At 50.6% G+C, this 16,064-nt stretch overlaps 1 protein-coding gene across 1 annotated transcript in view; it reads right to left on the bottom strand.

Annotated features, from left to right (window-relative positions):
- The window catches only part of FRMD4B (FERM domain containing 4B), a 174,335-nt gene that overhangs the window by 47,734 nt on the left and 110,537 nt on the right, over window positions 1-16,064 (bottom strand). The gene's annotated exons all lie outside the window — the stretch shown is intronic.

Raw genomic sequence — 16,064 nt, forward strand, 5'->3', positions numbered from 1 at the left:
TGTTTGTGGCTATCTGGGAACTGGTTCCCTGTGACCATCAGCCACCTGCCATTCTGAGGCTGGAGAGCAAGGGGCCGGAGGCCATGGCCAACTGTGGGCGCTAGGCTTCCTGGCGCAAAGGAATCACCACGTTCCCTGGGGCCCCAGGACGCGGCAGCCGGCTCTGCGTGGGGCGGGCCATCCCTAGGCTCTGAAGATGGCTTGAAAAAAGGCCCAAGCCCCAAACTTCCCTTTCCGTGTCAAGCTAAAGCTCTTCCCGACATAAAACCCAACGCAAAGGTGCCTAAAAAGTGTATATTAAATATAATGACCCAGGGCAAATGCCTGTAGGAACTTTGTGTCTTTCACAGAGAAATAAACCGAGGCATTTAAAATATAACTTGGGACTGCAGTCTTCTTTCATCCACACATAAGCATAACTCAAAATCCGTATTTCATAAATGCACATGCAAACGTAAAAACGCTTACTGCCTGTTTGAACACTCAGGATAAAATCGAACCTGCAGCCTAGATACCATCAGAAATTAAGGTTTGTGAGAAGGGACATCTGAGAACTTGGGCAAGCTGGCCCAGCTGGGGGCCCTATTCAACGCTGTGTCCCACAGAGAGGACAGATTTGGGCACTGGGAGTCAGAGATTCGCGACTCGGGGGTGGCCTTGCACAGACCCTGGCGCTAAGCCACTTCCTTGCCTCTGCCTGCGAGGAACCTGTGCTGACCCACAAAGTTCCGCCTGATCCTGAAGGCGGGGACATGGTGGTGATCACAACAGTGAGTCGAGTGTGTCTGCTAAAGCATCGAGCTGGACCCAGCGTCTGAGGATGACAGCTTGCTTAAACATGTCAGTAACATCTTGGTTACTGTGTGTGAGCACTAATATCCTCAACTAATCTACCAGCATGATCCACAGCTTGGTCATTTGCAGTTTAAGGTCTGTTATCAGTTTACTTAGAAGAGTTTTTCACTGGCCAGATTGCCTTCAAATCACCTTATCAATTAAAAAAAAAAAAATTCCGCCCTAACTGGTTTGGCTCAGTGGATAGAGCTGTTGGCCTGCGGACTCAAGAGTCCCAGGTTCAATTCCAGCCAAGGGCACAAGCCTGGGTTGCGGGATCGATCCCCAGTAGGGGGCGTGCAGGAGCCAACCAATCAATGATTCTCTCTCATCATTGATGTTTCTCTCTCTCTTCCCCTCTGAAATCAATAAAAATGTATTTTTAAAAATCCCATTTCTCTCAGTTATCAGGGAATGTGGCCTTCAAAAATGATTCTCGTTTATTACCTCCTTGACTTAATACCTATGGAGTTCTAACAGTAAGTTTCTCCCTACCAATTCCTAGGTGTTCCTGATGCCCAACTTTTTACACTGACAAATTCACAGTAAGCTCTCAGCCGGACCAGGTGCCTGTGACAGGGTCCCCAGGCCGGGGCCAGAGCGGGGCCGGAACCAGCGGCCACTCCGCTCAGCCTGCGGAGGTGGAGCGCGGGGCGCAAACCCTCTCGGTCTAGAGCCGGACGACACGGCCAGCGCTCCGGCCGGAAAGCCGCCGCCGCCGCCGCCGCAGGAGGTGCCTCCCCCTTCCCGCCCTCCACGCAGCCCCGCCGCCGGCTCAGCGCGCCGCTCGCAGCCGGGGGAGGACACCCCGACGGGGGAGGACTTACCCGAGGCCCCCGGCTGGAGGGGCAGCGCGGGGTGGTCCTGGGGCTGCAGATGGGACCACGCGGGAGGCGCAGGGTGGAAGGACGCCGTGCAGGGGCCGGGCGCCGGTGGGCGGGGCCGGTGGCCGGTGGGCGGGGCCTGGGGCGCAGCCTGGGGGCGGGCGGCGGCCAGGCCACGCCCCCCGGCGCCGGAGAGGTCTGGGAGGTGCCTCGGGCCAGGTCAGGCTGTGTCACTCACTCAGGCGCGGACAGTGAGCGCTGAGACGTGACAGAAGCCCCTGTCCCGGCCTCTGCTGAAGGGAAAGGGCCCTTGGTCTCACTAAATGCAGCTCCTGCCCGGGCGCAGGTGTGAGCACATTTCGGGCTGTCCCGGCCCCGCCCCGGACCGCGGGCTCCCGCAGGAGAGGGAAGGCACCAGGGGCCTGGACGCTCACCGTTCTGCTGGCAGGAGTTCACCGAGGCCAGCGCTCGCCCAAAGCCGCCAGGAAGCGCCGGCGTCCTGGGCACCACAGCCTCCTCCAGCAAACCCTGACGTGGTGCCATGTCTCGTGACAGATCAGGACACTGAGCTTTGGGGTGGCGCCTAGCTGCCCGCTCTGCCCGCGGCGAGGGCAGCAGGGGCCGGGCCAGGCCCTGCAAAGCTTCCACGACTTGGAAACAGGCCAGCGGGCCGAGCGACCCACCGGCTGGTCCGGCTGCGGGGGGCTTGCCCTGGATTCAGTCCCACGTCTCCATGTTTGAAGGAGTTGGGGGTCTTAGATAAACTAACCTTTGTGAGCCCTGGTTTCCTCGCCATAAAAACAGGGATAGTGACCTTAGGAAGATGACAACAGACGGCAGGCGGCGCTGCCTCTGTTCAGGAGGTGTGTCTTCCTTCTCTAACCGCACCTGACACCACAGACTTGGCCAGACACTGTTTGGGGTGGAGCATTACTGCTCTCAGACCGAGCTGGGTGATTATTACTGAATATTTAGGACAAACTTACACTAAAAAAACTGGTGTTTATCTGAAATGCACATGTAAGTGGGCATCCTATAATTTTATTTGCTAAGTCTGGCAGCCCTAAGGGTTGGCGAAGAACCACAAGGGAAAAGAACTTCGAAGGCACTGCCAGTCCCAGGTGTCAGCCGCGCTGGGATCTGTCCCGGAGCTCAGCGTGGGGGACCGCCCGCCTCGAAGCTTGCTCTCCCCAACCGTGGCCGCTGCGGACGCCCCTCTCCCAGCGCTCTCCCAAAGGCGCAAGAAGCGGCTGTGCCCTGGGAACACAGCAGCCTCTCAGCTAGGATTCCTTTTCCATTTTGGGGCCTAACCGGTGACAGAGGACAAATCACTCTGTCCATCAGCGTGCTTGATAGGGATCAACTGTCACACTATATTTCAAGCCTAATGAATACCTAATAATGAAAATGTGACGAGAGATGTTCCTAAACATCAGCCGGCTTGCTGGGCTTCCGAGTGCATCTTCTTTGAACTTTCAACTCTTTTAGAAGAAACACAACCCATAAGAATGACTTACGCTGAAAAGCAGGTTAACATGAAAATCTGTAAATATTTAAAATAGAAATATTTTACAAACTTATGGAGACAGAGTGGAATGGTGGACGCCAGGAGCTAAGGGGAAGGGGATGAAGGAGTTGTTTAATGGGCAGTTTCAGGTTTGTAAGATGAAGAGCTCTGGAGGTCGGTTCCACAATAAGGTGAATATATTTAACCCCACTGAACTGTACATTCAAACATGGTTACGGTGGTGAATTTTATGTTATGTATATTTTACCACAACTAAAACACACACCCCTCTCATACTGGAGTTAGAAAAAAGAACTCGGGAGAAAAACAGACGGACAGTGTTCCTACAAGAGAATGTAACGTCAAATAAGCCTATTCCTCTCTCGGGAACGTTCCTACCAGACAAGTGACAATTATTTATGGCCAACTTACAGCCCCAAAGCTTGGTCCCTTCCTCCTGCCCGTGTGACTCAGTGTGTCCTTCCTGAACACAGGGAACAGGGTTAACCACATCGGCCGCTGGAGCAGATAATGAGGCTGAGTCCGTGTCACGTTGTCACTCAGTGTCTCTTGAACCAAACCAAAGGATGTAGAAGTCACCCCAAATGCCATCCCTTAGCTCGGTTTGCATGCCATGCTACCTTCTGTTCACACAAATGCCATACACGCGAATGTCTCAGCCAGCCTCTATCTGAAAGCCCAACTAGACTGGGTTTCGTTTTGGTACCAAACAGCAGTGATGGATGTAAGGGCCCAGCTCACACCTGGAGAGGAAAACTGAGAACCCAAATAGGTCAAGAAAGTCGCGTCCTGCACAGCATTGATCGCACGGTGCTGTTAGCAACTGTTTAAAGATACAACAGTTTGGAGTACTTACAACATAATGGGCACTGAACTAAGCACGTGACATGGGTTACTTTAACAATCCTTTTCACAGGTAAAATTACCACCCCCATTTTACAGGTGGGAGAACTGAGACTTAAAGAGGTGATGAGACTTGTGGAAGCCCACACAGCTGCTCAGGGTGGAGTTGGGACTCGAACCCAGCGGGAGTCCAGGGTCATCTGGTGTGGAGGGCATTGCATTACTGCCAGGAGCAGCTGGCAGCAGCGCCTGGCGTGGGCCGAGGAGTCCCCGAGTCCAGCTGCAGCTGCATTGTCAGCCCCGCCCAGCGGACACCTATAACATCTTCTGGGTTCACTTGTGAGGAACTGTCAAGTGGAAAGGCAGAGTGGAAATTCAGAGGTTGTGGATTCAAATCCAAGTTCCACCATGTCGACCATAAACAAAAGCTGACCAGATATTCCGCCAGCAAAAAGGACATATTCAGGAAAAAGAAAGTCTTGCATTCTGGTAGGTGGAGCCATAGCAAGTTCAGAGACAAAGAAGTAAGCTCTCCTAGAGGGAAGAGGAAGTGAGGGGAGGGCTGTTAGGACCATGGACTTCGTAAAGCTCCGTCCCTTCCCCTGCGACAGGCACAGGGTCTTCCAATTCCTGCCTTGGGTAATGTCTCTGTCATAAATTTTGACAACCACATGTGGAACAGACATGTGACCTTGATTGCCAGGCCTCCTTCTCCACCTCTGCACAATGAGCATCTCAACAGGGACAAGTTGAGGAGGAAATGGTATAGAGTCTGTACGCGTAGAAAACGGCAAAGGCAGCGTGCATAATGAAGTGAGAGCCTGAGCTCTGCCATCGGAGGGCCTGGGTTCAAATCCCAGCTCCACATCTTACTAGCTGTGTGACCTGGGCAAGTCTCTCAGCTTCTCTGGGCCTCAGTTTCCTCATCGGTAAAATGAGGACAATAATGCTGCCCTAATTTTAGAGCTGATACAAGGATTAAGGGACTGGCTATTTAGGAAGATTTAGAAATGAGTATTCCAGGTGCTAGACTGTTCTAACTCCTTCATATGTGTTTTTTGTCTTGATTTTCTCAGCAGCCCTATCAGGTAAAGGTAATGCTACTCCCCGGGCCTCAGACCTGGGAGATCATGCGTATTGGAATCAGAAAGGGCTAAGAGGTTCCCAGACACACATGCAGAAAAGCTGGTTTGTAGAATTCTGTGTGGTTCCACCTTTCCCAGGGGAGGTGCTGTGTAGACACCCATAGAAGGATCCCTTCTTTTTTTTTTTAAAAAAAGTGTTTTTATTGATTTTTAGAGAGAGAGGAAGGAAGGGAGAGGGAACGAGAGATAGAAACATCAATGAGAGAGAATCATTGATCGGCTGCCTCCAGCATGCCCCTACTGGGGATTGTGCCCTCAACCTGGGCATGTGCCCTGACTGGGAATCGAACCAGCGACCTCTTGGTTCATGGGTCAATGCTCAACCACTGAGCCACACCAGCCGGGCCAGAAGGAGCCCTTCTTTTAATGATCCATTCAACATTCAGGTCTTCTCAACACCTAACAGTTTCGACAGCCAGGATCCGCCACACGATTAGCAAGCCCCAGTGAGAAAAGAAGATGCTGAGCCCCTTGTTAAAAAACCATTAAGGGTTATTTGGCGACTGAGGAGCCTCAAACCAAGTGGGACCCTTCTGAACAGGGACCCTGTGTGACTGCAGGGTCACACACCCATGCTGTCAGCCCTGCCCACAGCTTTTCCCTGGTGGGTTTCCACTCTCGTAATTGCTTCCTTTCTACCTGCCCAGCCTCGCGCCTGTGCCCCGCACTGAAGGAGCTGTTCACCAGGCACAGGGCCTCCCGGGCAGCAGGCCTGCCCAGGGCCTGCCACAGGCTCCTGCTCTGGGAGGCAGGGGAAGGGTGAACCCTGGGTTTGGGATGTTCCTTTTTTTTTTTTTTCTTAAGAGAGAGTGGGAGAAGGGAGGGAGGAAAGGAAAGGAGAGAGAGTGGGGCGGAAAGAGAGATGAGAGAGACACACCGATTGGTTGCCTTCTGCATGTGCACGCCCTGATTGGGACCTGGGATGGAACTTGCAACCCAAGTACATGCCCAAGACTGGGAATCAAGACCATTTGGTGCTGAGAACCAAGATCAACAGTAATTAATATAAATGTGAGAAGCCTGGTCAGAAGGCTGAACTGGGCTCCTTTGATATTCCAGGGTGAATATCTGCATTTTATTACTTACTGCTGACTCAATGGCCTAAAGCAAACTCCCCATAACCTGATAATCTTACTGTTTACTAAACATTACCATTGATATGTCTGTTCGCATTCCTAAAAGGCAATTGTGTATTCTAATAAATAAAAGCAGACAGGAATGAAGACTCAGTGGAACTTAGCTACTACAGTTAAGCTTTCCCTGGCTTCCCCCGATAATTTCAAATTTATATTTCTTGTCTTGTGTGTCAATTTGCGTATCAGCTCTTTCTCCAAGCCTCTGAACTCGAGGCCACGCTGGCCATGGCTTCACAATTCAGTATGCGGGGCGACGCTCTAACCCCTGAGCCACAGCAGCCGGGCGGTTTGGGGCGTGACTGTCAGGCAATCAGTAGTATTCCACACCTTTTACACTCATTTTGAAAGAGGACTCAGTGCAGGCGTAAGTCACTAGGCTAAGCTCTTGAGTTTTAAAAAAATACAAAATGACAAAACAATTCTGACTACAGCACTACATTTTCATTGATAAATGAAAACACGCTGACACGCAAAGCAGAAAAGTGGGAGACTTTTCTGTCCCCACCACCCGAGGCAGCTCTTCGTTATGACAACAGCGACAGCAGCCCCTTTCCCGGCCCCGGCCAGCAGCCAGGTGTGCACGCGCCCAGTGCTGCGCTGCGTGTTGAAAGGTGAGGACAGGTCTGGAATGTCCTCATCACAGGAAACAATGCGTAACCATGTGGGGCGGTGGATGGCACTAGACTTAGCGTGATGATCATGCTGCGATACATACGAATATTGAATCACTGTGCTGCACACCTGACACTAATATGTTACATGTCTATCGTACCTCCGTAATAAAAATGTAAAAAGAACGGACACTGTTGATATTTCCAGGAGGAAACAGGCTGAGAGGTGTCGGTGACTTAGCAGTACAGTGGCCGTGAGGGGGCCCTGGGGCAAGCTCAGCGTTGCCCCCTCAGAACTCCTAGTGATGCTTAGTTTTTCCATCCATTGGAACATGTTACTTGCATTCACTTCGACGTGTCCCTCGTTTGTGAACGTTCTTTCAGGGAGAAGCCAGCACTCCAGCTTTATTCTGGTGAGCTGAACTGGACGATGCGAGGGACGGACCCGGCTGAGGCAGCAAGGCCGGATGGACACCCTCGGGCTCCCTGGCCTGGCGCAGCTCCCTGGCCTGGCAGCTTCCCGCAGGAAGAGCGAGAACCTGTACCCGAGCCACAGGCCAACCGGCTGAAGGTGGAGGAGGACTGGGCCCTGGGCAGCACTGTGCGAACATCTTTTGTGGGCATCCTTAAAGGTATACGATGTTCCTATAGTCCTACGTGTGTGTGATTGTATAAGGAACTAATAAAAAGTACACATACACTGAGAATACTAGACATATGGGGCTGTGTGAACAAAAGAATGAGCGGCCACAGCAAACCAGCTCTTAGATCTGCATCCTGTGCTTGAATGTATTGGTATGCAGGTGGTGTTGTTTCTTTCTTTCTTTTTTAAAGAATGGATAATATGTATACTTTTGTTTTCTCCACTTCCTATATGGTTATAATCTTTCCATGTCAATAGTATTTTTTATGTAAGTACTAAACTCCTTAAGTACTAATTTTGTTAGGTAAGATCCAATGTTTTAGAATATCCACCTTACATTCTTATATCTTTAGCCCATCCACACCCCAATGAATGGTGGAATATAATTAATTCATCTGTCTTCCCCCCAAAATTGAAATTGGGGTCTCAAAGAGGTATTTGCATAACATTGTCATATCAGCATTATTCTTAAAAGCCAAAAAGTAGAAGTAATAGATGTATACATCCATGAATGGATGGATGAATAAACAAAATGTTGTATATACATACAACAATAATGGAATATTATTCAACTTTAAAATATGGGAAATTCCACCTGGCCGGTGTGGTTCAGTGGTTAAGCATCGATCTATGAACCAGGAGGTCATGGTTCAATTCCTGGTCAGGGCACATGCCTGGGTTGTGGGCTTGATCCCCAGTAGGGGTTTGTGGGAGGTAGCCAATCAATGATTCTCTTTCATCATTGATGTTTCTATCTCTCTCTCCCTCTCCCTTCCTCTCTGAAATCAATATAAATATATTTTTAAAAATATATATATATATGTATGTGTATATATATATATGTACATACACACTAGTATATGTATATATGTGTATGTGTATATATATGTATATATATGTATGTGTGTATACACACACACACACACACACTAGTATATGTATATATGTGTATGTGTATATATGTATGTGTATATATACACACACACACACACTAGTATATGTATATGTCTATATATATAGAGAGAGAGAATTCTGACACAGGCTACCACATGGATTAACCTTGAGGACATTATGCTAAATGAAATAAGCCAAACACAAAAAGATGAGCATGAGGTACCTAGAAGGCAAATTCGTACAGGCAGAAAGTGGAGTGATGGTTGCCAGAGGCCAGGGAGAAGGCGATGTGTTACTGTTTAGTGGGCACAGAGTTTCAGTTTAGTAAGACGGAAAGTTTTGGAGGAAGGTGGAGATGGGTGCACAACAATGTGAATGTACTTAATACCGCTGAGCTATGCACTAAAAGTGACTGTGATGGTAAAACAAACACATCTCACCCTGGCAGGTGGGACTCAGGGGACATGGAAGCAAACTCCCAGGCGCTGAGTCCCCGCTGCAGGTGCTTTAGCTCATTCATTCTCACAACAAGCCTCCCTCAGAAAAGGGACCTTCGGTTCCGATGGCTTGGAACTGGCACAAGGTCACCCACCAGCAGGTGGGAGCTGGTCTCAAACTGTTGTGAATCCAGAGCCATGCCTTCCCCTACGGGCCCCTCTGAAGGGTGCGGAAGGCTGGGCTCAGTAATAAAGGAAGACCGGACACTCAGGCTGCCCCATCGCAGCCTTGCTTGGGCCAGCGCCTCACCCACCGGAGGCATTTCATCTTCGAGGTGATGGGGCCGAGCAGTGAGAAAAAGGAAGGTATTCCAGGGCACTGATGAGCGAGTGCTCATTTCCTGCCTTCTCACTCTTAAGCTATCTCCTCAAGTGACTAATATTAGACGTGGGCCACTCCACTGATAACACCACTTAGCATGGTGGAGTCCACTGCCTGCTGGACACTCTCAGGGACAGCGAGGAGCCGTGCAGGCCTCCCTACAGGTGTAAGTGACACTTCCGAGGGAGGCGGGGAGACCGGGGCTTAGGTCTGGTCTTGTCTCCCTGAACTGTCGTGGATATGTCACTCCTTGTCATGGACATGCCAGCTGTAAAATGAGGTTCGCATGCCTGACTCAGGGCAGCCCTACCCTACCATTCTGCGCTTAGAGCCGATGAAAAGTGCCCTTTGTATGATTCCAAACTTGGGGCTATTCGGAAAAGGCGTTCAGAACTTGATGGATGTCTCCCGGCCTGAGACTTAATGAAGTTAAAACCGAGGGCGCGGTGACGCTGCCAGAGAGCAGGGGCCCAGGCTGCCCGACTGCCTATCCTAAAGGCATTTCCGTACGGAGCTTCCAGCAACGGCCACACGCAGTGACCCCACAGAGCACCCGCTGGCGAGGCGCCCACACGTCAGGACACCGAGTGCGGGGAACTCGGCTTCTGCATCTTCTGGGCCAGAGGTCGGCAAACTCATTAGTCAACAGAGCCAAATATCCACAGCACAACGATTGAAATTTCTTTTGAGAGCCACATTTTTTAAACTTAAACTTCCTCTAACGCCACTTCTTCAAAATAGACTTGCCCAGGCCGTGGTATTTTGTGGAAGAGCCACACTCAAGGTGCCAAAGAGCCGCATGTGGCCCGCGAGCCGCAGTTTGCCGACCACGGTAATAGACCATAGCACGTTCATATAAGTACATGCCACCTACCATTTCTTAACCGCACCTGCAAGGTGAGGGTACTATGGCACCAACGTCGTAAGGTGAAGACAATTAATAGTTAATATGTATGAAACCTGTAACACAGCCCAACACCAGGAAGTATTTACAAATCACTCAAAATAAAATACAAACGCAACAAACTGACTTACAAAAGCACTTGTCTGTGTCTCTAAGTCAGTTCTTGACACAGGGTCACTTCACAGGGAGGGAGAAATGCCGCTTCTCAACAACTTTTCCACAGAAGCCCTGGCCTGAAGTGAGCAGGAGGGTCCATCCCTCCTCTGGTTTCTGTCTGCCGGCGGGGAGGCAGTGATGCTGCAGCAAGAGCGGGAGGTCTGGAGCCCGAACCGCCCTCCGGCCGGAGGCCCGCACAAGCCCTTCCCCCAGCGCAGGCCGCTGCACCTGTGCACCCACAGCCTGCCGCCACGGTGGCGTGAAGGTTAAGCACAGCAGTAATAATAATAATAACAACAACAACAACACTTAATATTTATTGAGACAAAACCTGCGTCCCAGAGAGGTTAGCTCCCCGTTATACAGCAAACGGGGGCCTGCACAGAACCACGCGCTTCCACGCCAGAGCGCCCGCCTTCACGGCCGCCTCACGGAGGACAGTGAGTCCTCGGCTCCTGGGCCCTGGGAGTGCCTCTGACTTTAAAGGCCCTGGAAATGGAATAACACTTAGAGCTTTATTTTATTTATTTATTTTTAAAATATACTTTTATTGATTTCAGAGAGGAAGGAAGAGGGAGAGAGAGCTAGAAACATCAATGAGAGACAATCATTGACTGGCTGCCTCCTGCACGCCTCCTGCTGGGGATGGAGCCTGCAACCTGGGCATGTGCCCTTGACCTTCACCGAACCCGGACCCTTCAGGCCCTAGACCAGGCGTCCTCAAACTACAGCCCGCGGGCCACATGCGGGTGTTTTTGCTGTTTTGTTTTTTTACTTCAAAATAAGATATGTGCAGTGTGCATAGGAATTTGTTCATAGTTTTTTTTAAACTATAGTCCGGCCCTCCCACGGTCTGAGGGACAGGGAACTGGCCCCGTTTAAAAAGTTTGAGGACCCCTGCCCTAGACTGACGCCCTATCTACTGAGCCAAACGGGCCAGGGCCATCTTAGAGCTCTAAGGGTCCAGAGGTGCACCGTCTGGGGGAGAAGCTCTTTGACCCCCCTCCCATGTTAACTATCTCAGGGCGGCTGGGGAGCTCCTGTCCCACGGGAAATGGCTGCATTTGGTAGCAGCTGTGTCTTGTGGATTAACCCTCCACTGAAGCTGGTGACACTCTCATTCTGCCCAGCACTGTACTGTAAGTTGTAGTCACTTCCTGTTCTTTTGAGCAGAAATGCCCTACCACATGGTTACTTGTTAAAAAAGAAAAAGAAAGGGAAGGGGAGGGGAGGGGAGGGGAGGAGAGGGGAGGGGAGGGGAGGGGAGGGGAGGGGAGGGGAGGGGAGGGGAGGGGAGGGGAGGGGAGGGGAGGGGAGGGGAGGGGAGAAGAAAGGCAGAGCTTGGCTTTTGCAGGCTCATTTGTGGCTGCTCAGAGATAAAGCCCTCTCCTTGCCGAGTCAGCTTTCAGGAATTCTCGGTTTGTCTGTGTTGTGTTACCCGAGTAGCTTGTTATCTTTGCAGCTTAAGGGCTGACTTGGAAATTCAGACTGTCAACTATTTAAAGCAAATGGAAGTCCCCGCTCCACTATTTCAATTAACTGTCAGAGAGCGAGGTTGCCTACTGGTTACGATACCGTCAACTTAAAATATTCCCGAGGAAACAGGGCAGGGAGCAGAGCGGCATGTTTAAAGGCCTTCTAGGAAGAGGAGCTGAGCGAAGCCGGAAGGCAAAGCAGGCAGGGCCCGCGGAGGAGAGGGGAGGCACACAGAGCTCAGCTGTTATTATGGAGTGAAATGGACAACGCAGGCTCCGGAGCGCCTCAGCGGCCCGATAGGCTGTTGGAGGGTGATCTGTGCAAGAGAGACGGTAAGATTGTTGGAGTCAACAGCAGACATGAAGCTTCCTTCCTGGGGTGGTGCCGGCACTAGAGCTGACCTGGGACTCGCCGGCCATGTGACAAAGTCTCCTAGGCCTGCGGTTGTAAAGGGGACTGAATGCAGTCAGGGGTAGATGTCTTAAATAATGTCATAAAAAGCACTCAAACAACATACACACTTGCTTTTATGGTTAGGTTGGGAGGAGGAGAATGAGCAGTCTGGGGGTTGATAAAAAGGACAAAAGAAGGGAGCTGACAGACGGAGAAAAGGATGATGGATGGACGGATGGACGGATGGACGGATGGACGGGCAATCCTGAGAGATGACGCAGAGGGAAGGGTGGTGTTATTCGAGGGCAGGCAGGGGAGGAAGAGGCGGTCTGGGAGCCGGGAGCAGATGAGTGCAACTGGACACACTAAGCTTGAGAAAGAGGGAGACGGACACAGCAGTGGCGGGCCGGGGCAGCCTCCATGTGCGCCGATGGAAAAAGCCACATCGTCCTGCTCTAGGAAAGTGTGTGAGGCCTTCTGGTCTGTGTTTAAAGCTCAAAGCAAACTCAGTGAAGTTCTAAAAGCCAAAAGCTGCAGCCACTGGTGGAATTTAGAGCTGCCCGAGGCCGTCCTTGCTGGAGAGCTGTTCCCTGTGAGGGAGGCCCTGGTGCACCTCGCACCCTCCCACCCCAGACCGGGCTGGCTCGGTCCAGGCACTCAGATGGCACTGGATGGCTATGAATTTTGTATAACTGTAACTTAGCGGTATCAAGGATGAATACATTTCATTTCAGCACTTTGCCTCCTTTAGGAATTCCCCTTTGCTTGCTCCTATCTGAGACACATCACTTAACAAAATAATCGCAGATAACCACAGTCCCAACTACACCAAGTTGCTCACCACAGCATTATTAATGTTAGCAAAAAAACGAGAAACAGTTCATATTTGAAATAACAGGGAAGTGGCAAATGGTGTCCATCAAATTGATGGAATATGAACATGGCAATTGCAGGAACTGTTCTAAGCACTTTGTAAATTTTAATTCATTTAATCTTCATAGCAATCTTATGGGTAGTATACTGTTAATATGTCCCATTTTACAGATGAGGAAACTGAGCCTTGGAGAGTTTAAATAACTTGCTCAAGATTACACAGGTAAAAAAAAAATAAGAAAAAGCCCTAGCCGGTTGCTCAGTGGTTAGAGCATCGGCCCACGGGTTTGATTCCAGGTCAAGGGCATGTACCTCGGTTGTAGGCTGGATCCCTGCCTGGGTCAGGGCGAGTGCAGGAGGCAACCCATCAATGTGTCTCTCTCACATTGATGTTTCTTTCTCTCTCCCCCACCCTCCCTTCTACTCTCTCTAAAAATCACTGGAAAAATATCCTCAGGTGAGGATTAAAAATAATACTAATATTACACAGGTAACCAGTAGCAGACCTGGATGTGAGTGAGGCTGTCTGGTTCTAGCATCTTTGATCTAAACGTGGTACAACATTGCATCACGGTATTTTATTTTGCCTGATTTTCTTAAATTAGTGTCATAACAACTCTTTGGAGATAAAGTGCATCCTCTCCATTCAGGGGAAACCAGATAGGGCAAGGGAGGCAGCAACTCAAACTGTTTCATTATAAACCCGGTGACCAACGTTCACATTTCCCATTCGTTCTCTCATCAGCAACAACCAAATGGTAATTCACAATGTCTTTCCACATCATTCATCTTCTCAAAACCACTGGCAGCCTCGCCTGTGTTGCTCAGTGGTTGAGTGTCGACCCGTGAACCAAGAGGTCACCAGTTGGATTCCTGGTCAGGAAACAAGCCTGGGTTTGGGGGCTCGATCCCCGGTAGAGGGCATGCAGGAGGCAGCTGATCAATGTCTCTCTCTGATGGATGTTTCTATCTCTCTATCCCTTCCCCTTCCTCTCTTTCTAAAATCAATAAAAATATATTAAAAAGAATTTTAAGAACCACCCTGCAAAGTTGCTATTTCATTAATCCGGATTTACAGATGAGGAAACCGAGGCCCAGAAGGGACAAATGGCTCACTCCAGGGCCTGCTGCTAAGTTCTTGACTCCCAATCCCATGCTCCCGTTGTTCAGCATGATTTAGACAATTTCAAGCCCACGTCCCCATTACTTCAGCCTAGCAATCACTCGGGACCCCACCAGGACCCCGCAGAAGTGAAGAAAAGGGACTGGTTTGGGCTTGGCCAGGCTAAGGGGCCAGCCTGAAGCCTTAGGCCCCGAGGTCTGGACGACCACAGGAATGTTCCTCTGAGCCTTATCCTGCCGCAGGCAAGGGCTCTCCTCTGAGGACAGCGTGTGGAACCCACCTTTCTCTCCTATTCTTTCCCCTGACACCTCAGTGTGGCTTCTCCAGACCCACCTCAGTCCCAGAGTCTCTTCAGAGGTTGCCGAGAGATGGGATAGGATGATGATAATGATGAGGGCAATAATGGTACTATAATAATCTATAATAATTAAAGCATAACATGCAAATTAGACCGGACTCCTTCTGGACGAAGCCGGGGCTGCGAGGGAAGCCGGGTCCTGGGTGCCAGAGGGAAGCTGGTGCCAGCAGCCGGGGGAAGGAAGGCCTACTCTTGCATGAATTTTGTGCATCGGGCCTCTAGTTAATAATAATAGCCAGAGTGTGTAGAGAGCTTGCTGCATGCCAGAGGCCGCCCTGGCAATGTTTGCAGACATCGAAGCCCACCACAGTCCTCGGTTGGGTGCCGGTTTGCTGAGGGATGAGGCTCAGAGAGAGTGAGCCAGTGCCTGCCTGGGAGGAGGTGGGGGAGGCAGCGCTAGCCAGCCCCACTGCAGAGCGCACTTGAGGCCCTGAGCCTCCTTCGTAAATCACTTCAGACTCAGCCCTACACGCATTCCTCTCATATCTGATCTTCCTGGGAACCGGCTCCCCCAGGAGAGAGAGCAGGGAGGACCCAGCACTCCTGATGTTAACGACCCAGAAACCAATCCATCCTCACTTTATCTCCTGACATTGCCTTTTAATTACAAAAATGCTGTTGCCTGGTTTTTATAATTCCTTCAGACACATTTCCTAACCTGAAACTACTTTAAAGCACGATGAGCACAAACGGAGCTGGCAGGAGAGGTGAGCGGGATGTGGCCCCCCAGTCATCCTGCCAAACCCCAGGGGCAGGCAGACGGCAGGACGGCAGGACGGCAGGACGGCAGGGCGTGGGGGCTGGGGTGAAGAGCCACTCCGGGCTGGGGGTTTCACACTTGGAAGGCATTAACTCGCATCAGTCCCTTAAGGGGCACACGGCTCAGAGGCTTGGCTGGGAGCGCAGAGCTGATCGGTAAATAATCTACGGGAAGTCTGCGCAGTCGAACATGAACACGCAGAGGCAGGCTTCCAGCGGTGACTGGCCCGTGAGCCTCCGAGGGAGCTTTGCCCCTGTTCCTACTCACAGGCAGAGGCTAAAGTCAAACACAAACCTGTGAGCAGCCAGACCCGCGTCTCGGTGGCAACGCTACAACTGTCGGGTCAAGTGTGTGCAGGGTGAGGCCCCGCAGGGGCAGCTGCAGAAAGAGCCCATTAATCCCTTAACGGAGCAGCTGACGGTTTACTCTTTTTGTGTTTATGGCATAACGCTTCAAACACAGGATTATTATAAGTTTCAAATAATCAGCACAGGCTACCAAGGCTTTTTATAGATTTCTTTGTGGTGTTAACAGACGACAGAAACTAGAACTTGGAGGGCCTCTCATTACAATTCACGGTCACTCTGGATTGAAAAACGGTAAGAAAGCTTCGTTGCCGGATTTATTAACAGGAAGAATAGGTCTCTATTTGAAGAGGGCAGCGATCTCAGCCTCATGCCTGGGAATCTACTTTCTTTTGATTTTGCATCCATGGTTATTTAAAGTAGCAAAAAAAGACTCACA

The sequence above is a fragment of the Eptesicus fuscus genome, chromosome 18 (genome assembly GCF_027574615.1).
Source record: "Eptesicus fuscus isolate TK198812 chromosome 18, DD_ASM_mEF_20220401, whole genome shotgun sequence".
Lineage (NCBI taxonomy): Eukaryota > Metazoa > Chordata > Mammalia > Chiroptera > Vespertilionidae > Eptesicus > Eptesicus fuscus.